Here is a 26064-nt window from a genome sequence, read left to right as displayed (position 1 = left end):
ATATTAAAAAGCAGAGACATTACTTTGCCAACAAAGGTCCATCTAGTCAAGGCTATAGTTTTTCCAGTGGTCATGTATGGCTGTGAGAGTTGGACTATAAAGAAAGCTGAGCGCCAAAGAACTGATGCTTTTGAACTGTGGTGTTGAAGAAGACTCTTGAGAGTCCCTTGGACTGCAAGGAGATCCAACCAGTCCATCCTAAAGGAGATCAGTCCTGGGTGTTCATTGAAAGGACTGATGTTGAAGCCGAAACTCCAATACTTTGGCCACCTCATGCGAAGAGTTGATTCATTGGAAAAGACCCTGATGCTGGGAAAGATTGAGGGCAGGAGAAGAAGGGGACGACAGAGGATACAATGGTTGGATGGCATCACTGACACAACGGACATGGGTTTGGGTGGACTCCGGGAGTTGGTGATGGACAGGGAGGCCTGGCGTGCTGCAGTTCATGGGGTCGCAAGAGTTGGACACAACTGAGCGACTGAACTGAACTGAAGTATAGATCTCTATCTCTGAGTTACAAATCTATACAACACACCTAAAGCACAAAACAGAAAGGTGCCTTGTCTGAGATAAAACAGTGAATGTCAAGGCTGGTATCAGGACTGATTTCCTCCCTCTCTTGTTCATAGCTCCTCTTATATCTCACTACATTTGAATGAATGGCAGGAAGCAAGAGTCTGGATAGTTCAGAAGATAAAGTATATCTTTAAAAAAAGCATAATTCTTAAACCTGTAATATTGGTCTTTGGACCTCATGAAAGAAAATTTCATCAATGGGTTTATGTCTATTTGATTAGCTATAAAATCAGTTTCTATTTCCTACACACAGACCAGTTCTTGACAGAAGGTTGTAGCTTTAAAACATGCCTAGGTAGCTGTTACATGGTTCACATTAAGAGTTTTAAAAAATCTAAATCATACTTTGACTCAAATTGAAAAAATGTCTGATAATCTAGGTTTAATCTGTCTACTGAAAATTTTATTTACTGGAGCTATCATTGCACTGTGGTGTGAAATGAAATAAAAATTGCACCAGACACATTAAAAATAGCAAGGAAGAGTTTTTCAAGACTATTTTAATAAGGAATAGAGGCTATTACAATGGAGAGAAGAGATCAACTCATATATAAGACCACATGGGGATTTATGGACAGAGGCCTGGGTGAGGAAGTGGATATAAAATTACCAAGAGGAAGGTGGTTAGGCATCAAGGGTGGGGGAAGGGAAGAGCAACTTGATTAGATAAAGGATATAAATAGGAAAAGAGCTTGATGGGCTATCAGTGATAACAAGGATGATCTATAAACAGGCTTAGCAGGATTCTTTGCTACAACTAGACTCAGACAAAGATGGGGATAAATGTATACCTATGGCTGCTTCATGTTGAGGTTTGACAGAAAACAACAAAATTCTGTAAAGCAATTATCCTTCAATAAAAAAATAAATTAAAAGAAATAAAAGATGGGGACCAAAGAGAGGCCTTAGCAAAAAGAGGGCTCCAAGGAGGCTGACAGAAGTCTGACCAAAGAGAACATCCTTGTCATTGGCTTCCAGGAGTTGAGAATGGCAACAGGAGGATCCTGTGGTGCACAGAGAAATGTCCCAAGTGCTACATAGTGCTGGGCCTTGGAATATGATGCTTAGGAAAGTTGTGACTTGCCTAAAATTCTTCCATCCATTTTAAGAGAGAGACAGAGACAGAAAGAGACTAATCATAAGAAACTGGTTCATGTGATTATGAAGGCAGAGAAGAGCCAGGATCTTAAGCAAGCTGGAGACCCAATCCCAGAGAACTGGTAGTATAGTCACAGAGTCTGCATCTGAAAGCCTGAGAATCAGGAAAGGTATGTCCATCATATAATTTCCAGCCCAAGGACAGGAGAAGGCCAGTAGCACAGCTTAATCAGCCAAGCAGGCAAAGTTCCCTCTAACTCAGCCTTTTTGTCCTATTCAGGTCTTCAGTTGACTGGATGAGGTCCACTTGCATTAGAGAAGGCAATTTGCTTTACTCATTCTTCTAATTCAAATGAATTCAAATTTTAACCTCATTCAGAAACACTCTCATAGAAACACCCAGAAAACAGTCTGACCAAATGTTTGGACCCCACCCCATGAACCTGTCAAGTTGACACATAAAATTCACCATCACAGATGTGTACTTTCACACAGTCACTTCTGTGAAGCCTGGAAATTATTTTTCAGTAGTTTCATTATTTCCTGTGGAATAAGTATTTTTCATGGTTAATATGAATAGTGTCTTACCTCCACCCCACTCCCTGACAGTGTCACTGAAAACAGCCTCTCATCTCTAGGCCTTGAATTTCTGCCTCCAAAGATCCTTTCTCTTTTAAACCACAAATACTTGTTAAGTTAGTAACTCTTGTATATTTATTAATTTATAGATTTTTTTTCTTGGTGGAAAATATCAAAATATTGCAGAAAGTGACTCAAAATAATGCAGAAATTAACTTTTGTGTATTTGTTAATTTATAGTTTTTTTTATTTTCTTTGTGGAGAAATATCAAAATATTGCAGAAAAGGAAATAATTTTTGTTGCTAGATTAAGTATAGCTCTGCCTAGATCTGTGGTCCTCACAGTCCGGAGACATTTTGATTGTCAAAAATTTCTGACATCAAGTGAGACCAGGGATCTGCTCATCACCCTACAAGGTCCAAGGCAACCTCCGCCATCCAACAACCATTAAGAATTATCCGCCTCAAATGTCAACAGTGCTGAGGCTGAGAAAATCTTGTCTAAAGGAAAGAGAGTTGAACAGAACAGAACCTTTCTTGTTGGAAAACAATATCCAAACTAGAAGGGATCTTATTAATAATGAGTGCAATCCCAAACTCCTAATTTGAGATTAACATATACACACAACTATATATAAAATAGATAATCCACAAAGACTTACTGCATAGCATAGGGAACTCTATTCAATATTCTGGGATAACCTATATGAAAAAAGAATCTGAAAAAGAATGGATATACATATATGTATAGCTGAATCAGTTTGTTGTATACCTGAAACTAACATAACATTATAAATCAACTATACTTCAATATAAAATAAAAATTAAATTCTAAAAAAGAGTATAATCAAATTGCCTCTCTTTGTTGACAAGGAAACCAAGATTCAGGACTTAAACCTGGGGTGATACAGCTGGTCAGCACAGAGGAAAGGCCAGAACCCATGTTGACTGACACCAGGGCAAGACAGGTTCTGGTTATTCCACCCGTAAAGTGGAAATCTGATGAAGTGCTGAACACTGTTTTAGCAATAATTCAAAAGAGAAATGACTTAAAATTACATACTGTGAAATCTGTCTAGTGATAGGCAGCCTATAAAATGGCCCCCTGCAATGATCCCTATCCCTTGGAACTCATGTCCTTTGTAACTCCCTCCCCTTAAATCTGGGCAAGGTGACACTGACTTGCTTCTAACGAACAGCGTATGATGGAATGTCACTTTTAAGATTAAATTACAGAAAAGACTGGCTTGTCTCCTGGCATGGCCTCCTTTTCCCTCTTAGCTAGCTTTCTCCAGAGGAGCCAGCTGCCAGTGAGCTTGGAAGCAGATTGTCTCCCAGTCAAGCCCTGAAAAGACAGGAGTCCTATGGACACCTTGATGGTAGCCTCTTGAGAAATTCTGAGCCAGGCTTACCTAGCTTAAACTGCACCCAAGCTCCTGACCCACAGAAACTGTGTGATAATAAAGGTTCATTATTTTAAGCTACTGAGTTTCGTAGTAATTTGTTATTATGGTAAAAAAAAAAAAAAAAACAGTAAAAATTCTGAAACAGTTTAACAGGAGAATAATTCAAGTGTTTGCCGATCTTTACAACTCAGCAATTTTCAAAACATCTTGAGACTATCTTAGTGAACTGAGTATAATGAAACTACCATTATAGAGTTAACTCAAATATCATTCAGATTCTGGGCATATCTATTGCTGATAAAAGAATTTTAATCTGTATGTTGTTTTTACATCTCTGGGCATTACAGGGGGGAAAAAAGGAAATGAAATCTGTGTTTGTCCGTAATTCCTATTGTGTTTGTTTATGCACTAGAAGAAACTGTCACTTATAAAATAAAAGAAATAACACAACAACTAGTTGGTGGTATTTTCACTTAAATCTAATGCATTTGCAGAGAAAATACTGAAAACTCCCTGGAGATACTGAAAAATACTTTACTACCTCCAAGTGGACATATAAGTTATTTTTACAGAAATAAAGTGCAAAATTGGCATTGACTTCGAAAAACAACAACAACAAATGGTATGCAACGCTTATACATCAGACTCAATCTCAGAGCTGGTTGGGACTATAAAACTTAGATCTTTAAAATTTAGAATCCTAGAATGAGTGAGATATTTGAATTCCCTCTACAATGTATCTCATGCTTGAACTTTTTAAGTTATGTAAGTTTGCTGCCTACCCAGGCAGCTCATTCTCTTAGCAGACAGCTCCATACAGTTATTCTAGTAAGTCTTCATTTTCCTTGTGAACTGTCTGCAATCCATGCAAGATTGCTAACGTGGCCTATGCTCTTCTTAATGTTCTTAGTGATTTCCAGAAAAGGAGATGCTACAACTCTCCAGAAAGCACATTCAAATAAGGCAGAGAACTAGATTTTAACATTTCTGGGGCCTTTGCCTAAAAACCCATCCAAATATTGTTTCCTTTGTGAGAAAGCAATACATGAACCGTGAACTTCCAGATGTTCAAGCTGGATTTAGAAAAGGCAGAGGAACCAGAGATCAAATTGCCAACATTCGCTGGATCATCAAAAAAGCAAGAGAGTACCAGAAAAACATCTATTTCTGCTTTATTGACTATGCCAAAGCTTTTGACTGTGTGGATCACAAGAAACTGTGGAAAATTCTGAAAGAGATGGGAATACCAGACCATCTGACCTGTCTCTTGAGAAACCTGTATGCAGGTCAGGAAGCAACAGTTAGAACTGAACATGGAACAACGACTGGTTCCAAATAGGAAAAGGAGTATGTCAAGGCTGTATATTGTCACCCTGCTTATTTAATTTATATGCAGAGTACATCGTGAGAAACGCTGGGCTGGAAGAAACACAAGCTGGAATCAAGATTGCCGGGAGAAATATCAATAACCTCAGATATGCGGATGACACCACCCTTATGGCAGAAAGTGAAGAAGAACTAAAGAACCTCTTGATGAAAGTGAAAGAGGAGAGTGAAAATGTTGGCTTAAAGCTCAACGTTCAGAAAACTAAGATCATGGCATCTGGTCCCATCACTCCATGGGAAATAGATGGGGAAACAGTGGAAACAGTGTCAGACTTTATTTTTTTGGACTCCAAGATCACTGCTGATGGTGATTGCAGCCATGAAATTAAAAGACGCTTACTCCTTGGAAGGAAGGTTATGGCCAACCTAGATAGCATATTTAAAAGCAGAGATATTACTTTGCCAACAAAAGTACATCTAGTCAAGGCTATGGTTTTTCCAGTGGTCATGTATGGATGTGAGAGTTGGACGGTGAAGAAAGCTGAGCGCCGTAGAATTGATGCTTTTGAACTGTGGTGTTGGAGAAGACTCTTGAGAGTCCCTTGGACTGCAAGGAGATCCAACCAGTCCATCCTAAAGGAGATCAGTCCTCGGTGTTCATTGGAAGGACTGATGTTGAGGCTGAAACTCCAATACTTTGGCCACCTCATGCGAAAGGTTGACTCATTGGAAAAGACCCTAATGCTGAGTAGGATTGGGGGCAGGAGGAGAAGGGGACAACAGAGGATGAGATGGTTGGATGGCATCACCGACTCGATGGACATGGGTTTGGGTAGACTCTGGGAGTTGGTGATGGACAGAGAGGCCTGGAGTGCTGCAATTCATGGGGTTGCAAAGAGTCGGACATGACTGAGTGACTGAACTGAACTGAACTTGTGAGAAAGACTCAACTGTCCCTAACATACAAAGAATTCCTGTAAAAAATTAATAAACAGAAATCATAATTAAATAAAATTGGGATACCAGAAAGGGGAGTAGTTCCCACGCCCTCCAGTGACAGTAGAACCCTTCAAGAAGAAGAAAAATTCCTCTCCCTTCCTGACAAGGATTCAGCCAATGAAAAGCCATGGACTCTTTGTTAACTACAGCCCTCCCAACTTCCTTTTTCCTCTATAAAAGCTTTCTCCTTCCTTTGTTATATGAGACGCACATGCATCTCACCATGGTTGCAGATCCTGAATTGCAATTCCCTGCTGATCCCGGATAAACCCATTTTGGCTAGAGAAACACCTGGTAATCTATTCTAGGTCAACATTTTGATGCCCCATACGGGGACAAGGGAAGACCAACCCCCCCAAAAAAGGCTCTACAGCTGGTGAGCAAACAGGTCTGGCACCCAAATTTGAACCCACTGAGCTCATTGCTTTTCTTGCTGATCCCTGGAGTTTAAATGTGTATCTTTCTCCTGGATCCAAGCTCACATCGTCTTTGCTTTTGAAGCTCCTCAGTCCCTTTAGGGATCTGTTTTAAGATTTCATCTTTCTGGTTAAGGCTTTCTTCTGTATGCAAGTAGTCATTTGACACTTCAGTCTGATTTTGAGATCAGACTGTTTCAGCTGAAGCTAGCTGAAATGCCAGCAGCTCATTCCTTCAGGAACAAGGGCTGCTTCACTGAATCTGTGCCAGTTCAGCCACTGGCCCATTCCTTTAAAATAGGGGCTGTCAGAGACTAAGCTGCCTCCTTAGAATTGGCAGGTGTTAGGCCTGCAGGCTGTATGAGTTGCAAGCTGCCTATACTGAGCTGTGTGAGCTACTTGAAAACTGCTCTTTTATTCTAGAGAAAAATCTCCAAGAAATGGGATGCCAGTTATCTAAATATCTTGAGGGTGCCTCTCCCCACCCCTGCTCCACAGGGACTCTGGCAGATTTTGTGTTTAAAAACTGTGTTCCTTCCTCATGTGCATTTTTAACTAAATGCACCAATCTGACCAAAGGTAATTTACAGCATCAATGGTCATTATGGGGAAATCTGAAATCCTCAAACATAATTTTCTTAAAACTGAACTGGATTAGAAGAGCTCAAAAATGTCCAGAATTGAATGGAAAGCCTATTTCAACTGGTATCTTGAGGTTTTCTGACCTTTTCAGGAGTCTAAAAATCTCCCCTCTGCAAAGTAAGATTTTAAAGTAACGGAGACAAACAAATCACTGAAGGAAAAAAAACTGGCTCTTGAAGCCTCAGTCTAGTCTTCCTAGGCTCCTTTGTCTCAGGCTTGCCTCCGGCGCCATCTTGTTTCTCTCCCTTAGTTCCTCAAGATTAGACTCCACCTCTGGCACAATCATTTCCATTCCTTTCTATGCCACTATCCCCTGGAGAAGGGAAAGACTACCCATTCCAGCAGTCTGGCTTGGAGAATTACATGGACTGTATAGTCCATGGGGTCACAGAGTCGGACACCACTGAGCGACTTTCACTTCATTCACTGCCACCTATGACCCTTCGATGCCCTCAGTTCCCCCATACCAATTCTCCTGCTAAACTTCCCCTTTCCTCTGAAATTCTCCCTACTCCCTTTTTCTCTGAACATCTCAGAACCTGTCCCTTTAAAATTTAGCTTTTTAAAGATCCAGAGGCTAATCTCTTATATTCTCTGGACTAAAGCTGATATGTCAGTCATAATCAAAGTCTTTCCCAAAGGAACCAAAGATCCTCACAGATTGGCTGAGGAACGTTATATAGTCATTCAAATTTATCAATCTTGTTTCTCTGACTTGTATCAGCTAGCTCACATGCTTGTCAGTGAAGGCAAGTCCAGCACTGGATGAAAGCTCCTGACTGAGAAAATCCTAAAAGATCTCTAGAATTACAACTGGGAAACCAGCCCCCTAATTTATATGATCAGGCAAGGCACCTTCATTGAGTAATTCTTAGGGCTTTACCAAAGCTGGAACTTTGCATGCAAAAACGTGATGAAGCTATTCACAACTATTACAACTGACTTCAGATTATTTTTAAATAAAATGCTAGTTTTCATTCAGATGTTAATTCTAACCAGGTACTTTTAACTCTTTATGAATGGACTGAACTGGAACCCTTCTAGTAAAAAGGACCAGGATGGAATGAAAAACTAAGTCCAATCCAGATTCAGTTAATCTGGCAAAACCAGCTCTCTCATACTGTAAATGGTCACCTCAAAGGAAGGCAGCCGAAATTCTTCAACTCCAACAAATAAAAACTCCTATACAAAAGCAAAACCATCTAGTTTCTGCTAGTATTGCAAACGCAGGACATTGGAAGCAATATTCTTACAAATTTAAGCACTTCAGGTGGCTTCAGCCCTCCAAAGCCCTCCCGATTCTCAGTGATGGGGCTCCAAAGAGCTACAGGGGCTTGTCCCATTCCTTCCTCTTAATCAGCTTGAAAAACATTTTTGCAGATTGGGAAAGAATACCTTCCAGTCCTAACTGGCACCAGAACCACACTCTTGGTGCTCAACTCCACTAACATAAAACAGCCTCTGCTCAGAGCAAACTGTTCAAATACTGATATCTTTAACAGACCTCAAGAGGTTTCGGTCTCTGAACCTAATTCCTTTGTTTAGGTCCTTTGAGAGAGATGCGCATTTTTCTCCTTAGTTCTTCTACACCTATCTATCCATTTTATTAGTCAAGACTTCTTAGAGAAACATGCCAGAATTTCTTATTCACAAAAGGGGGAAATAATTCTAGAAATTGACAGTAATAATCAAGGTAACAAACCAGGGGCTTTAATGACCCTTTGACATTTTTTTTTTTTGGTCCCATCTCTGATGGCACTAGAGCTGGTTCTGGAAACATCAATCATTTGTCTCTGTTGAATCAGCTACTACCCTCCTTATGAGCAAAAGCTCCAAGTGAGCGAAAATTCACAGTGCACCTCCCATCAAGATTCAAATAGATCTCTCAGAACTTCTACCCAGAATTAATCAGTACCCTATAAGTAAAGAAGTCCTTCAAGGCACAGAGCCCATAACAGAATATTACAAGGCACAAGGCCTCATTTATTCCCTGTACTAGTCCCTGTGGCACTCCCATTTTGCTGGTGAGAAAACCTAAGGGCTGAGGGTGGAGATTTTCCAGGAATCCCCACTCAATAAACAACACTGTTATTCCTAACAGTTGTTCCTAATCCTTGTACATTACTGATATCCGTTCCTACTGGAAGCAAATTCCTTAACAGTAATTGATATATGCAGTGCATTCTTTAGTGTTCTGGCTGATGAAGCTAGCCAGTACCTTTTGTCCTTCACTTGGGAAGAACAACAATCCAACTGGACAGTAACACTCCAGGGTTTTACTGAGAGTCCTTATTTCTCACAAATCCTGAAGGCTGATCCATCTGGATGATATAAGGTTCCCTAGAGGGTCAACTTTGTTGCAGTATGTGGATGATTTGCTTCTTTGCTCTCCTTCTCAAAGCTCTTCACAGGGAGACAGTATCCACTGGCTAAAGCTTTTAACCTTAAAGAAACATAAGGTCACCAAAGAAAAACTGTATTTGCCCAAATCCAGGATTGATATTTAGAGAATTTGAGATCATAACTATAGCTACAACTAGGTCCAGATACATTTCATAGTGTCCTATGATTCCAAAACCCAAAACTAAGGACCAACCATGATGATTTCTTGGGCCAGTTGGTTATTGCCTAAATTAGATTCCAGATTTCTCTCTTATGATCAAATTTCTGTATGCTTTAGAAAACAATAACAACCCCAACCCAATTTTATGGGAAGAACAGAACAACATAGCTTTTAAGCACTTAAAGGAGAGTCTGATGAACCTACCTGCCCTTGTTATCTCAATTATCAGACTCTTTTTCCTTTTTATGTATAGAAAGGAAGGCATTTCCCTTGGGGTCCTCACCCAAAAACATGAGGACCACCATCAGTTCAGGAGATATTATAACCAGAAACTGAATCCTGTGGCATGGGGATGTCCCACTTGCCTGAAAACTAGAACAGCCACTGTTTTTTTCCTTTAAGACCACCAAGAAATTTGCTGTGTCATCTCCTTTAACCAATTTTGTACCTCATGCAGTAGAAGCTCTCCTGAATTCTTGTAACACTCAGCATTTCTCATTCAGCCACCTCACCTCCTACGAAGTTCTTTTGTTAACTGCCTCTCACATAACTCTTTAATGCTGTAATAACTACTCTTCTGCCCTCCATCACTGAGCAAGTCCCTTATGACTACTTAATACTAACTTACTACCTCCTGTCTCCTCACTATGATATACAGGAAACTCCCCTGGGTAACGCTGACTTCTCATGATTCAATGGTAGTTTTTAAGAGATGACAATGGTGAATATTGTGCTGGGTATGCTATTGCAACTCGTTTTGATGCTGTTGAGGCAGCATCTTTACCTAATGTTACTTCAGCCCAACAGGCTGAATTATATATTCTTACACATACAATTGTACTTTGGTGAAGGGCAAAACTGCCAATACATAACTGATAGAAGATATTTTCAAAGTATCTCATAATTTTGGAGTGTTGCGGGAGCAACATGGCTTCCTTATTTCCAGCAGAAATAAGATTTAAAATGGCCCCTATGTTCAGGAATTATTGGATGAAATAATTTTGCCTTCCACTTTTGCTGTTATTAAATTCCAGGACAATCTAAACTTGACTCTCTGGAAGCTAAAGGAAATCATGTTGCTGATATTTCTGCAAGAAATTTTGTCCTTAAAGAGATCAAGAGCAGTCAAATTGCTGCCATGATCTAAAGGGATATTTCCCCAAATGATAATTTAGAAAACATGGCAAGAGAAACCCACAACTGGCCGCAGAAAAAGAAAAATAATACTGGAAATTCAACAAATGTCAGTTTGATAAAAAGAGAAATCTCTGGCTCGGAACAAAACACTACCCAGTCCTACTAAAAACTCTAAAATCTCCACTCCTCTCCATTGTATGCTGGTTAAACTATTGGCCTACTGACAAATTGACAGCATTCGTGAATCAACATTGGTTGTTCAAGCATGAACAAGGCTACAAAAAGTACCTATCTCACTTTTCCTGCTTGTCCCAAATATAACACAGGGAAACTTATTTGAACTGCTACTGGACATTTAAAATTGCCTAATGGACAATTTGAGATCTGGCAAATGGGTTTCATACAACTTCTTCCATCTAATAGATACAAATAAGTTTTAGTCATAGACTGTATGTTTTCTCACTGGACTGAACCTTCCCTTACAGATGGGCCACTGTCTCTTAAAGGCTAAGATCCTTTTGGGGAAGACTGTTCTAACATTGGGGAATTCCTGTCAAACTTCACAGTGACCAAGGAACCCATTTTACACATCCGGTAATTCAACAAGAGTGTGCTGTTGGACTGGCTTTACACTTTCACTGTGCTTATCACTCTCAATTGTCTGATTTAGTTGAACGCATCAAAGACATTATTAAGACTTAATGCACAAAATTTGTAGAGACCCTCCAAATACCTTAGCCAAAAACATTGCCCTTGGTCCTTTTAAGTCTCAGACTCACCCCATTTGGAATTTATAACCCTTCACCCTTTGAAATAGTCACAGGATGCCCTATGCACTTGCCTCCTGTTTGTTTTGACCCATGGTGATAAAAGGAGACACGGAGACTCCAATATGCAAAAGGCCAATTGTTTCTATTAAAAATAACCATATTTTAGAAGAAAAATCTTTTCACAGTGTGGTCTTAGGAGACAAAGGCCTGAAGCATCACACTTTGCAACTTGAGGATCCCATCTATTGGAAAAGACACCTCCAGAATAACTCTCTTCAGCCTTGCTAGAAATGCTCCTGCAACCAAACTCCAAGGAATACACTGTTGGAGTCAAACCTAGAGAAGGCACCAAACCCTGCTGGGCCTGCACATTATCTTGTGACTTGACCATAAACATGAGTCATGACTGTATGAGTGTATGACTATTGACATGACTGTATGACTCATGACATGAGTGTATGACTATTCACAAAGATGTTCATTTTGGCATTACTGATTAAAGCAAGTGTGTGTGTGTGTGTGTGTGTGTGTGTGTTGGGGGGCGGGGGAGGAAGATTTCCCAGAACTGAAGTGGACATTTGATGAGACGGTTTTCCCAAGATATCCAGACAAGGCTTGTTGCAATTTATTGCCAAACCTTTGATGATAATGTAATGACTTCCGATGCCCTCCAATGTCTATGATATTGATAACATATAGACTTTAGATAAAAAATGCCTGAGAGTCCTCCATTTTTACTCATATGTGACCTCAATAAGTTTCCAATCTGCACATTCCTGCCAACACTACACCCAGGAAAGTTTCTTCCTAGCATTGAGGGACCAAAAAAAAACAAACCCAAATACTGAAACTGACACTACTCTTGATCAGCGATGCTTTCAGAGAAAGATCTTAATCTAACGGAGAAGAATGCAAAATAAAATTTATTTATAGACCTTAATTATTGAATAAGGAAAAAATAAAGGACAGAAATGGTATGCAACTAACAGAAGGAGAAGATATTAAAGAAAAGGTGGCAAGAATACACAGAAGAGCTATACAAAAGAGAGCTTTATGACCCAGATAACCCTGATGGTGTGATCACTCACCTAGAGCCAGACATCCTGAATGTGAAGTCAAGTGGGCCTTAGAAAGCATCACTACGAACAAAGCTAGTGGAGGTGATGGAATTCCAGTTGAGCCAGTTCAAATCCTCAAAGATGATGCTGTGAAAGTGCTGCACTCAATATGCCAGCAAATCTGGAACACTCAGCAGTGGCCACAGGACTGGAAAAGGTCAGTTTTCATTTCAGTCCCAAAGAAGGGCAATGCCAAAGAATGTTCAAACTACTGCACAATTGTACTCATCTGACACATTAGCAAAGTAATGCTCAAAAATCTCCAAGTCAGACTTCAACAGTACATGAACCGTGAACTTTCAGATGCCAAAGCTATGGTTTTTCCAGTAGTCATGTATGGATGTGAGAGTTGGACCATAAAGAAAACTGAGCACCAAAGAATTGATGCTTTTGAACTGTGGTGTTGGAGAAGACTCTTGAGAGTCCCTGGGACTGCAGGGAGATCCAATCAGTCCATCCTAAAGGAAATCAGTCCTGAATATTCACTGGAAGGACTGATGCTGAAGCTGAAACTCCAATACTTTGGCCACCTGATGTGAAGAGCTGACTCATTGGAAAAGACCCTGATACTGGGAAAGATTGAAGGCTGGAGGAGAAGGGGATGACAGAGGATGAGATGGTTGGATGGCCTCACCGACTCAATGGACATGAGTTTGAGCAAGCTCCAGGAGTTGGTGATGGACAGAGAAGCCTGGCGTGCTGCAGTACACGGGGTCGCAGAGTCAGACAGGACTGAGGGACTGAACTGAACTGAATTACTGAATAAACAGAACTTGAAGACCAGAAGGGGGAGCTCTCATGCCCTGTAAGAAAGCAGAGCCCAGGGGGAGAAGAAAGACTCCTTTCCTGGCAAGGACTCGTCCACTGGAAGCCGTGAACGTTTTTTGTATACAGCCCTGCCAGCTTGCTTTTCTGCCTCTCTTTCCTTGTCTCCCTCGCTGCAGGGGGACTTGTATGTGGCTCACCACAACTGTAGACCTCAATTTTTGATTCTCTACTCATCTTGAATCAACCTATCTTGGCGATAAAAATAGCCGGCGTGTAACTTTCCGTTCATTCCCTTCAACCTCCTTTATCCATGAGCCTGACATGAGACAGTAATATTCCAAGATTTAAATCAGGGGGTGGATACGAAGTCTCTTGTGTGATCTTAAATTATAAATTGTGTGTTTCACTATGGCTTTTTACAGGAGAGCAGTATATTGGAGTTTTGGACACTTGAGCAGCTACTGATAAAGTGGCAGTTTGTTTTCACTTCCGTTTTCATTAGAGATATTGCTTGTCAAGGGAATTTATGGAAAGAAGAGGCATCTTTCAGCCAAGAATTTGGGCATTTTTAGGAATCAGAACCATCATACCATCCTATTAATAATAATCCTAAAACTTCATTCTTAAACCTGCAAAGCACATTTTATCCCCCTTTTAGGGACTCACGGTCATATTGGCATTTTAAGGCTCTGTGAAGTCCTGCAGTGAAAGATTTGTTTAACCTTATTTACCTTGGAGTTTTCATGCCTGTGTGTTCACTGTATCCCACTGTGGTAATGTCACTGAGAGCACATTTTGGGAAACAGTAGTATAGACTTGTGGGTCAGTAAACCTCTTCTGTAAAGGGTCATGTAGTAAGTATCACATTTGTATAGCTATCCACTCTCTTTCATAACTACTCAGTACTGTGGTTGTAGCATAGAAGGAATCACTGACAACATGTAAATCAATTAGCATAGCTGTGAGTCAATAAAACTTTATTTACAGGAAACAGGTAATAAGCCAGATTTGGTCTATGGGTTATGGTTTGCTGATCCTAGTATAGACTAAAAATAAGTGAATTTTTTTTTTTGGCATTTTCTCCTAGGTTCACAACCTAATGCTATTTTTTAAGGTCTTATTTCTTTGATGGGGAAAAATATTGGAAGAAAAAGAAAAAAATTGATTCATCATTTTGAGCTAAACCAATTAAAGATAGTTCTTGCTTTGAATTTTACTGTTTTGATTTTTCTGTTGTTCTCTCTTTTTAATCTGCAATTAAGAGTTCTGGCCAGGACAGCTTGCTTTCTGGAAAGTGAAATTCAAAAGCACTGGGCAGAAACCCAAAACAGGGGAAAAGAGTATCATGGCCAAGTAAAAATGAGAACAAGCGAGAGAGATCCTAAAAGGGACAAGAGAGCCTTTGCCCAGTACAGAGCTGCAGTTTCCCCTTTATGTTTTCCTCTAGAACCTTTGCCACTAGCAAGGTGGCCTGGCTGGTCCTCAGAGTCCATTTCATCCCTGATCCAGAGGCAGTCTTTCTCCTCCCTTGGGATAGTGAGAGGTGAGAGGATTAGACAGAGAAGACAGTCTCAAGGGTCCATTTAAGATTAGAGTAAGTGCCCAATAATTATAAATAAATCTGTTCCCCTTCCTTGACTGTGTTTTTTTAAAATTTTGATCCTCTAAACAAGCATTTTTGTGCACACTAAATACTTTCTCTCCATTTACTGCTTCTCTTTTATAGCAAAATTCCATCAGAGTCTCTATTCTCTGTTTTTACTTTCTCAGCTTCCACCTTTTCGTGAAATCACTATAGTAAGGCTTTTTTTTCTCCACTACTCCAAGGAAACCACATTTATTAAGCCCACCAGTGACTCCAGGGGTCAATTACCAAGGCTCTTTTTGCTCATCTTTGCCACAGAATTGGTTGAATTCATCTTCCTCACTATTGAATACTTCCTTCACTTGGCTCTGTGGACATGGCTCCTCTGTCCACTTCTCAAACATTTCTTCACTACCACTTTAATCCGAGCCCTCCTCTCTTACCTTATCAAAAAACTTCTTAGCTACTTTTCTTGATTCCACTTTTGTCTCCCGAACACAGGAGATGGAGTAATAGTTGATTTCATGCTTTAAGAAGTCTCAATCTGTTCAAAATCTACTAAGGACATGCCAACACACTTAGAACAAAACCCAAAACTAACTCATGGCTTAGAGAGGCCCTGCATAGAATGTGATCCTAACAGCTCTCTGACTTGCACTCAGTCACACACCACCCACATGGAGAAAATGAAAACATATACTATATCCATGCAAAAAATAAATCTAACTACTATTATCTGTTCTTTATAGATCAGCAGAGGGGCTCTGCTTATTGTAATTACTCAGGGACCGAGGATGATGAAGTGACCATCATTCCTACCAACAAATGTTAGCTATTCTAACAATTACTCTCAGCTCATTTCCATCTCATGGCATGTGTGCTTGTTGTCCTATCTCTCTGTAACACACTTCTCCCAGATGTTTTGCCAGCTTGCACATTACTTTATGTCAATGTCTATTCAAATATCATATCTAGGAAAAGCTTTCCCTAGTCAATACTCCCTCTTCATTGTCTATCCTCCTTATCTTACTTTAATTTTATGTGAAATACTTACCACATGTTAATTATGTCATATATTTATTTCTTGGGTGGTCTGTCTGTCCCTTTAGAAAATGAACTCCATGAGAACAGAGACTCCACGCTGTTCATAATTCTATTTATAGCACTTAGAATATTACCTGGAATAGAGATGTTCACTAAATATATGTTGACTGAGTTGGGCACTAGAATATACAATACTTACAATACTCAGCCTTAAAAAGACTCTGTAAATTGAATTAACTATGGATTAGAAAGCAATGGAGAATCATACATACAACTGGAAAGATACAAGGCAGACTGTTAGCTATCAATAAAAAAAAAGTTAAATTTTATGAAAGTGTGGTTGAGCTAGACATTACCTCTAACTAGGGGAAGACTCTGCTGAGCAGATGACATTAAGATGAACATTCAGTTCAGTTATTTTAGTCACTCAGTCGTGTCCGACTCTTTGCGACTCCATGGACCACAGCACACCAGGCCTCCCTGTCCATCATCAACTACTGGAGTTTACCCAAACTCATGTCCATTGAGTCACTGATGCCATCCAACCATCTCATCCTCTGTCGTCCACTTCTCCTCTTGACTTCAATCTTTCCCAGCATCAGGATCTTTTCAAATGAATCAGCTCTTCCTGTCAGGTGGCCAAAGTATTGGAGTTTCAGCTTCAGCATCACTCCTTCCAATGAACACTCAGGACTGACCTCCTTTAGGGATGGACTGGTTGGATCTCCTTGTAGTCCAAGGGACTCTCAAGAGTCTTCCCCAATACTACAGTTCAAAAGCATCAATTCCTCGGCACTCAGTTTGCTTTATATTCCAACTCACCCATCTATACATGGCTACTGGAAAAACCATATCCTCAACTAGATGGACCTTTGTTGGCAAAGTTATGTCTCTGCTTTTTAATACACTGTCTAGGTTGGTCATTAACTTTCGTTCAAAGGAGTAAGCGTCTTATAATTTCATGGCTGCAGCCACCATCTGCACTGATTTTGGAGCCCCAAAAAACAAAGTCAGCCACTGTTTCCACTGTTTCCCCATCTATTTGCCATGAAGTGATGGGACCAGATGCCATGATCTTCGTTTTCTGAATGTTGAGCTTTAAGCCAACATTTTCACTCTCCTCTTTCACTTTCATCAAGAGGCTCTTTAGTTCTTCTTCACTTTCTGCCATAAGGGTGGTGTCATCTGCATATCTGAGGTTATTGATATTTCTCTCGGCAATCTTGATTCCAGCTTGTGCTTCATCCAGCCCAGCGTTTCTCATGATGTACTCTGCATATAAGTTAAATAAGCAGGGTGATAATATATAGCCTTGACGTACACCTTTTCCTATTTGGAACCGGTCTGTTGTTCCATGTCCAGTTCTAACTGTTGCTTCCTGACCTGCATACAGATTTCTCAAGAGGCAGGTCAAGTGGTCTGGTTTTCCTATCTCTTTCAGAATTTTCCACAGTTTATTGTGATCCACACAGACAAAGGCTTTGGCATAGTCAATAAAGCAGAAGTAGATGTTTTTCTGGAACTCTCTTGCTTTTTCGATGATCCAGCGGATGTTGGCAATTTGATCTCTGATTCCTCTGCCTTTTCTAAATCCAGCTTGAACATCTGGAAGTTCATGGTTGATGTACTGTTGAAGCCTGGCTTGGAGAATTTTGAGTATTACTTTACTAGCGTGTGAGATGAGTGCAACTGTATGGTAGTTTGAGCATTCTTTGGCATTGCCTTTCTTTTGGATTGGAATGAAAACTGACCTTTTCAGCCCTGTGGCGACTACTGAGCTTTCCACCTTTGCTGGCATATTGGGTGCAACACTTTCACAGCATCATCTTTTAGGATTTGAAATAGCTCAACTGGAATTCCATCACCTCCACTAGCTTTGTTCGTAGTGATGCTTCCTAAGGTCCACTTGACTTCACATTCCAGGATGTCTGGCTCGAAGTGAGTGATCACACCACCATGATCATCTGGATCATGAAGATCTTTTTTGTACAGTTCATCTGTGTATTCTTGCCATCTCTTCTTAATATCTTCTGATTCTGTTAGGTCCATACCATTTCTGTCCTTTATTGAGCCCATCTTTGCATGAAATGTTCCCTTGGTATCTCTAATTTTCTTGAAGAGATCTCTAGTCTTTCCCATTCTATTGTTTTCCTCTATTTCTTTGCATTGATCACTGAGGAAGGCTTTCTTATCTCTCTCTGCTATTCTTTGTAACTCTGCATTCAAATGGGTTTATCTTTCCTTTTCTGGTTTGCTTTTTGCTTCTCTTCTTTTCACAGCCATTTGTAAGGCCTCCTCAGACAGCTATTTTGCTTTATTGCATTTCCTTTTCTTGGATTTTTTGCATTTCTTTTTCTTTTCTTTTGCATTTCTTTTTCTTTCTAATCACATGGAACACAGCCTTGTCTAACTCAATGAAACTAAGCCATGCCATGTAGGGCCACCCAAGACGGACGTGTCATGGTGGAGAATTCTGACAAAATGTGGTCCACTGGAGAAGGGAATGGCAAATCACTTCAGTATTCTTGCCTTGAGAACTCCATGAACAGTATGAAAAGGCAAAAATATAGGACATTGAAAGATGAACTCCCCAGGTCAGTAGGTACCCAATATGCTACTGAAGATCAGTGGAGAAATAACTCCAGAAAGAATGAAGAGACAGAGCCAAAGCAGAAACAGCACCCAGTTGTGGATGTGACTGGTGATGGAAGCAAGGTCTGATGCTGTAAAGAGCAATATTGCATAGGAACCTGGAATGTTAGGTCCATGAATCAAGGCAAATTGGAAGTGGTCAAAGAGGAGATGGCAAGAGTGAACATCAACATTCTAGGAATCAGCAAACTAAAATGGACTGGAATGGGTGAATTTAACTCAGATGACCATTATATCTACTACTGTGGGCAAGAATTCCTTAGAAGAAATGGAGTAGCCATCATAGTCAACAAAGACTCCGAAATGCAGTACTTGGATGCAACCTCAAAAAACAACAGAATGGTCTCTGTTCGTTTCCAAGGCAAACCATTCAATATCACAGTAATCCAAGTCTATGCCCCGATCAGTAATGCTGAAGAAGCTGAAGTTGAACGGTTCTATGAAGACTTACAAGACCTTTTAGAACTAACACCCAAAAAAGATGTCCTTTTCATTATACAGGACTGGAATGCAGAAGTAGGAAGTTAGGAAACACCTGGAGTAACAGGCAAATTTGGCCTTGCAGTACAGAATGAAGCAGGGAAAAGGCTAACAGAGTTTTGCCAACAGACCTCACTGGTTATAGCAAACACCCTCTTCCAACAACACAAGAGAAGACCCTGCACATGGACATCACCAGATGGCCAACACTGAAATCAGATTGATTATATTCTTTGCAGCCAAAGATGGAGAAGCTCTATTCAGTCACCAAAAACAAGACCGGGAGTTGACTGTGGCTCAGATTGTGAACTCCTTATTGCCAAATTCAGACTTAAATTGAAGAAAGTAAGGAAAACCACTAGATCATTCAGATATGACCTAAATCAAATCCCTTATGATTACACAGTGGATTTGAGAAATAGATTTAAGGGACTCGATCTGATAGACAGAGTGCCTGATGAACTATGGACGGAGGTTCGTGACATTGTACAGGAGACAGGGTTCAAGACCATCCCCAAGAAAAAGATGAACATTAGAGAATATAAAGTGTTTTCCTTGAAAGAAGAGTAAGAAGGAATAGCATGAAAAATGCTAGGGAAGTAGGAAAGGATGTCCATTCATTCATTTAATGGATATTTATTGATTTTTCTATTATGAGTTTGCTAAGCATTGTTATAAATGCTGTGGATTTGGGAATGAATAAAACAGAGAAGAATACAAATTATATCCTCATAAAGTTTATGTTCAAGTTGGAAGAGTTGGTCAAATAGGAAAATGAACACAGAAATATACTCAACAATTTCAGATCATGAAATAAGCAGGGTCATAAAACATTAGAAGATGGGATAAACAGCTCGAAAAGATTGTGCAAGAGATAGAGACACTGCTTGGGATAGACTTTTCACAGAAGTTCTCTCAGGGAAGTCCTGCAAGCTAAAAGGTGAGAAGGATCCAGCTCTGCACATAGATAAAGGAAAATCATATCAAGTCAAGGAAACAGCAAGGGCCTGGGCAAAGAAGTTATTAGTATGCTTGCTGACGAATTCTGGTTCTCCACCTCCCAGACACATGCAGAATTGCATTTCCTTGTTATTGTATTAGATGGGGTCTCATGATTAATTCCAGCCTCTAAATTGTGAACAGAAGTAATCTGTATAACTTAATTGCTGATGTGAGATCTGCCAGAGTTACATTTTCCTTCTAGAATAGCAACTAACAACTGTTGGTAGGAATCCTGGCCACTTCATCATCCTAGGTCCTCAAGTAACATGAATAAGTAGAGTCCCTCTGCTGATCTATAGTGAAGAGATAATATTAGTTAGTTTATATTTTGTAGGGGCAAATGTGTTCATTTCTCTTGGGTAGATAAATCTAGGAATGGAATTTCTTGGTCATATCATAATTCAATATTTAATATTTAAAATAGTTGGCAAACAGTTTTCCAAAGCAGGTGTACCATTTTACATCTCTAACATTAATGTACGAGGGTTCCCATTTCTCTGCATCCTCACTGACACGTGTTATTGTCTGTCTTTTTATCATAATTATAGCCATTCCAATGTGTATGAAACGGTATGCTGTGGTTTTGACTTAATAATTTCCTTAATGATTAAAGAACAGCTGATTTAATTGACACAAGGCAAGGAATTATACAAGGAAATCACTGAAGAAGCTCTTTCAAAAGTCCAATAATAAATGACGGTCAGGGTGTTAACAGTAAGGAGGCTGTGAACACTGAACTCCCAGGGCACAGACACTGTGCTGAGGGAACTGACTTAACTACAGACTGCTTCCCACCTGCGCTAGGTCATGTCCCTAAAGGTGACTCCAGCCCAGTGCTGAGTCTTTGCTCAAGAAAATGCAATGCTGCCAAGCTGCAAAATGTGCATTGTTCCAACTCTCACTGCCAAACCATTTTCGGTAATTCTCTACTTATTCCTCTCTGTAATTTTCCATTTTCCTACAGTCCCTTATTCCTTTTTGCCCCCCCTTTTCTCTCTCCCATAACCCCTTTGTGATCTCTGTTTTCCCTTTAAAAATATCAGTTATCTTTATCTTAGTTGGAGTTGAGTTCAGTTTATACTAGAGTCTCTCTCCCTTACTACATCAGTCTGAATAAAATCTGTCTGGCCACCTTTAACAAGTTTTTGGTGCTGCTGCTCTTTGACCAGGTAAAGAAAACATATTTCAGAACTAGAATGAAACATTGTGATGAAGGATTATAAATAGGGAATGAAAGTAAGGAACAAATCAAGGTTGACTCCTGGGATTTCAGCCTGAAGAGTCTCTGAGTGGGTTCTTAGATAGATGAAGGAGCCATTTAATGATACAAAATTGTCTTGGTGGAAGTGGGGAGCATGGTAGAAGAGGGAGAAAAAATTTTAAATTCTGTTTTGAAAATGATAATTTGACATGCCTATCATATATTCAGTTATAAATAGTAAAGAGATGGATATATAAATCTGGAACACAGGAAAGAATACAGGATGCAGATACACATTTGGGAGCCATTTTCATCCATTTGGTATTTAAAGCCATGAGGTAGATGAGATCACTGTGGGAAAATGTGCAGACTGAGAACTGATCTGTGACCAATTAGTGGAGAGCTCAAACAATTAAAGGCAGGATTGTGAAGGAAAAATTTGGGGGTGGGGAAGAAAGGAGGACATAAAAAGGCAAGTAAAATATAATGAGAGGATGGTATCCTAGATAACCAAGATGAGAATTTTAAGAAGTAAAGTGTAGTCAACAGTAAATAATGAGTAAGAAGTTTGAAGGTGTGCTCATTAGTTTTGGCAATATGATGATCATGGATAGGATATGCTTTAGAGAAGTAATGATAGTGAAAGCTAGACTGAAGCAGATTAAAGAAATAGTGAAAGATAAGGACAGGGATCCAGTGAGTGTAGACTGATTCTTCAAGATTTACTGTGAAGGAGAATAGAGAAATATGATGGTAGTAGAAGTATAACTCAGATCATGAGAAGGTAACCTGTAAGCAACTGCAGTATATTTATATGCAGTGGGAATGATTTGGATAAAAGGCAACTATTGTGAGGCAGGAGATGGGGAAACTACAGAGACAAAAACACATAAGGATGCTATAAGGGCTGGGATAGACAGCACAGGGGGAGACTGGCCCTCGATAGAAGCGAGAAAGAATGACAAATAGAAAATATGGGTCTAAATAAGGATATGTTCTCATTTGATAATGTAAATACAAGAGATCCCTCTGCTTCTATTTTTAAGCAAAGTTATCAGATAAGAGAGAGGGCATGGAAGTGGTAAGACATCTGAAGGAGTGAAGTGTAGAAGAGTTGTCCGAGAGAGGAGCAAAGAAATAAATCCAGACAGTGTGAGTGCTTATTTGGGGCTTGTAATCTTAAACGGCAATAGATTAGTTATACTACTGTATGTGCCTTTTCCATTGAGGTAAAGATGTTAATCTGTTTAGATGTAGATACAGATGGCTCAATGGTAAAGAATTCACCTGCCAATGCAGGAGACCCAGGTTCAATCCCTGGGTCAGAAAGATATGCTGGAGTAGGAAATGGCCACCCACTCCAATATTCTTGCATGGGAAATCCCACGGACAGAGGAATCTGGCGGGTTATAGTCCATAGGGCTGCAAATGAGTCAGACACAACTTAGTGACTGAACAACACCACCGCAACAAACAAGGTAAGTAATAAGATTCAATCTGTTGCCTTAGATTTAACAAGGCAAACACATCACGGGATTAGAAAGGCAAGATTAGGGAGGGTTTTTATAAGAGAATGACTTCTATGGTGGACAAGAGAGCCTGAACTGAATAAACAGGCAAATAGAGATAAGAGGGGAATAGTCAGTGGTGCAAATGGGTGAGGTCAATGCATTGGAGACCTAGTTGGGATCAAAATATTGTTGGGAGAGCTAAATGACTAATCAAGTCAGAAGCACAGAGGTAGGTGATCAGAGAGAAAGATACTTGAAGATTTCAGAGGTGACAGTGAATGATATAAAGGTTTAGGATGAGGTGGGGCAGAAGATAAGAATAATACTGGAGATGAAGGTGACCAATGGACCATCTTTTTAGACACTGAAGTCATTGGATACTCCGATAAGCACATGGTTTTTGTGAATTATTCACTTCGTATTTAGCTTACAATGGTTCATTATTAAAGGTCAAAGATGCAGATTGCAGATATTATCAAAATCTGCAGTAAGCTGTCCCAAGTGTTATTGAAGTCTACAAGCATGGTGCACCATGGAACTGTTATTGCACAAATTGTGTAGCTGCAGCAAAGTGCTGTGGACATACTGAGCCTGACCAATGGTCTAGTCCAGTTGTTCTTAACTGGGGAGTCATCTGGAGATGATCTGCTCTGTTTCTCCCCCAGGGATAATTGGCAGTATCTGGAGACACTTCGGATCGTTATAACTTCAGGGGATGCTGATGGAGTGTGTGTTAGTTGCTCAGTTGTGTCGTGTCTGACTCTTTTAAAACCCATATATAGCCCACAGGTTCCTCTGTGCACAGAATGCTCCAGGCAAGGATACTGGAAAGGGTTGCCATTCCCTTCCCCAAGGTATCTTCCCAACCCAGGGATAGAACCTGGGTCTCCCGCATTACAGGCAGATTCCTTAACATCTGAGCCACCAGGGAACATCCTTTAATGGACAGGATGGTTCTCTACGATAAAGAACTATATGTCTCAAAACGTCAATAGTGCCAAAGTTGAGAAACACCAATCTAGTCCTAGAAGCTTTTGGCGGGGAGGCGGGACATTTCCTGTATTTTTCTTCTATGAGTAAACAAATACATTGTGTGTGGGGGCGCGTGTGTACAGGTGTGCGCCTGCTTAGCCACTCAGTCATGTCCAACTCTTTGCAACCCCATGGACTGTAGCCCACCAGGCTTCTTTGTCCAAGGGATTTCCCAGCCAAGAATACTGGAGTGGGATTCCATTTCCCGCTCCAGGGGTCTCCATTGCTCAAATATATAAAACTATGGTGATTCCTGTGTAACAGCATTGGGTTCATGTAGACTCCTAACAAGTGGTCCTTGTCCTAATCTCTCCTCCTTTTCCCACTGATGCTTCTTATGTAACTTATTCGCATTCCTGGCTGGAGATAGAGAAAGCACTTGTAATCACTAAGTCATTCAATTAATTACCTGATGCATAAAATTAAGGTAATCAAAAAAGAACAATTAGGTCAATCCTTCTCAATTGGCCACACTCTAGTTATCCTATAAGCTATTAGTCTAATTGTGGAGGCTCCCTGGACTCTGAGAAATGCCCCAAAGGTACTTCTTGTCTACTCACAGGCACTTGCACTTGCCAAAGTGCTTGTAATGGGAGTTCTCTGTTAAGTATCCAATACCTGGGGGGCAAGTTCTGAATAAAGTGCTACTTGCCCTAAGACCTTCACTTGATGTTTTGCAACAACACAATAGGTGTTTATTTCAAAAACCAGTTCCTCCCCTGAGCTCTGCCACCAACTTGCCATGTACCATGGAGAGGTCACTTTCCCTCGCTGGATTCAATTCTTTGCCTGAAACTTGAAGGGGAGGGACAAATGAGGTTCTGTCCAAAGCTAGAGTTTTAAGAATCTCAGATTCATCTTGATAGGTACCAGTATCCTTAATGGGGCTTCCCAGGTGGTGCTAGTGGTGAAGAACCCGTTTGCCAATGCAGGAGACAGAAGAGATGCAGGTTCAATCTCTGGGTCGGGAAGATTCCCTGGAGGAAGGCATGGCAACCCACTCCAGAAATCTTGCCTGGAAAATCCCATGAACAGAAGAGCCTGGAGAGCGACAGTCCATGGGGTCACAAAGAGTCGGACATGACTGAAGCAACTCAGCATAGCACAGCACACACAATAGACCTAACAGTGAACCTGACAGATCTGATACGGTCCTCTGAAACATACTCTCCAGTGATGGGAAGACAGTTACTAAACACATAACAATGAAAGGTGATGAGAGCATACAGCAGATGGCCATAATATTGTCAGGGCCCTACATTCAAAGTGCGGTTCTAGGATCCACCTTATTAGCCTTACTTATAAGGCAAAACCCACGTTCCTACTCCAGACTTAGTGAATCAGAATCTGCACGGTATCAAGATTCCCCAAGTGACTCAGGCAAGCTTTAAAGTTTGAACAGTCCTGGTCTAGTGATCAGGAGGATGTTTACACGTTTTTAACAAGTGGGCGGTGGTGGGAATAAAGCTGGAAAGATTGGCTAGGGCCAGGTTAAGCAGCTTGGGCTTTCCATATTGAAATGTGAAGGCAGAATAAAACATTTAAGTGGGGGAAACAGAATCAAAGTTGAGATTTAGGAAGATGCAATTGTCCATATGTAGGAAAGGTTGCTGGAGAAGGAAATGGCAACCCACTCCAGTATTCTTGCCTGGAGAATCCCATGGACAGAGGAGCCTGGCAGGCTATGGTTCATAAGACTACAAAGAGTCAGACACGACTGAAGCAACTTAGCAGAAGCAGCAGCAGGAAAGGTTGCACGGATTAGAAAAAGGGAGACAGTTACTAGGTTATTGCAACAATGCAGGTAATGGTATCACAAAGACAAAGTAATGAATAAAACCTGATGTACTTTTATATTTCATATAAACCACAAGGTCATCCTATGATTTTAGAGTTTGTTTTCAACTTCTGAGACATTGAAGATCAGAAAGGGATTTTCAGTCTCTTTCCAAAGTGCTAGGGGTAAAAATTTTAAATTACAGCAATACGTAAAATAACATATACATTTCATGCATGCATGTCATTCTAAGTTGCTTCAGTCGTGTCCGACTCTTTGCAGTCTTATGAACCATAGCCTGCCAGGCTCCTCTGTCCATGGGATTCTCCAGTCAAGAATATTGGAGTGGGTTGCCATGCCCTCCTCCAGGGGATCTTCC

The 26064-nt window shown here is 40.4% G+C and overlaps 1 protein-coding gene across 3 annotated transcripts in view; it reads right to left on the bottom strand.

The window, feature by feature from the left end:
• Positions 1-26064, bottom strand: part of LOC145508724 (uncharacterized) — an 885448-nt gene that overhangs the window by 298664 nt on the left and 560720 nt on the right. Inside the window, exons 9-10 of one of the 3 annotated variants that reach the window (XM_081495989.1) lie at positions 16041-16089; positions 12604-12781 (exon numbers count right to left, since the gene is read on the bottom strand). The exons of the other annotated variants lie outside the window; for them this stretch is intronic. The gene's annotated coding sequence lies outside the window, so the exon portion shown is untranslated. The remainder of the gene's footprint in view (positions 1-12603; positions 12782-16040; positions 16090-26064) is intronic. 3 annotated transcript variants of the gene reach the window in all.

This window comes from Giraffa tippelskirchi, chromosome 6 (genome assembly GCF_054371585.1).
Source record: "Giraffa tippelskirchi isolate mGirTip1 chromosome 6, T2T-mGirTip1v1.2.pri, whole genome shotgun sequence".
NCBI classification, from domain to species: domain Eukaryota; kingdom Metazoa; phylum Chordata; class Mammalia; order Artiodactyla; family Giraffidae; genus Giraffa; species Giraffa tippelskirchi.
Note: the sequence above shows the minus strand (reverse complement) of the source record. Positions and strands in the feature narration are given on the sequence as shown.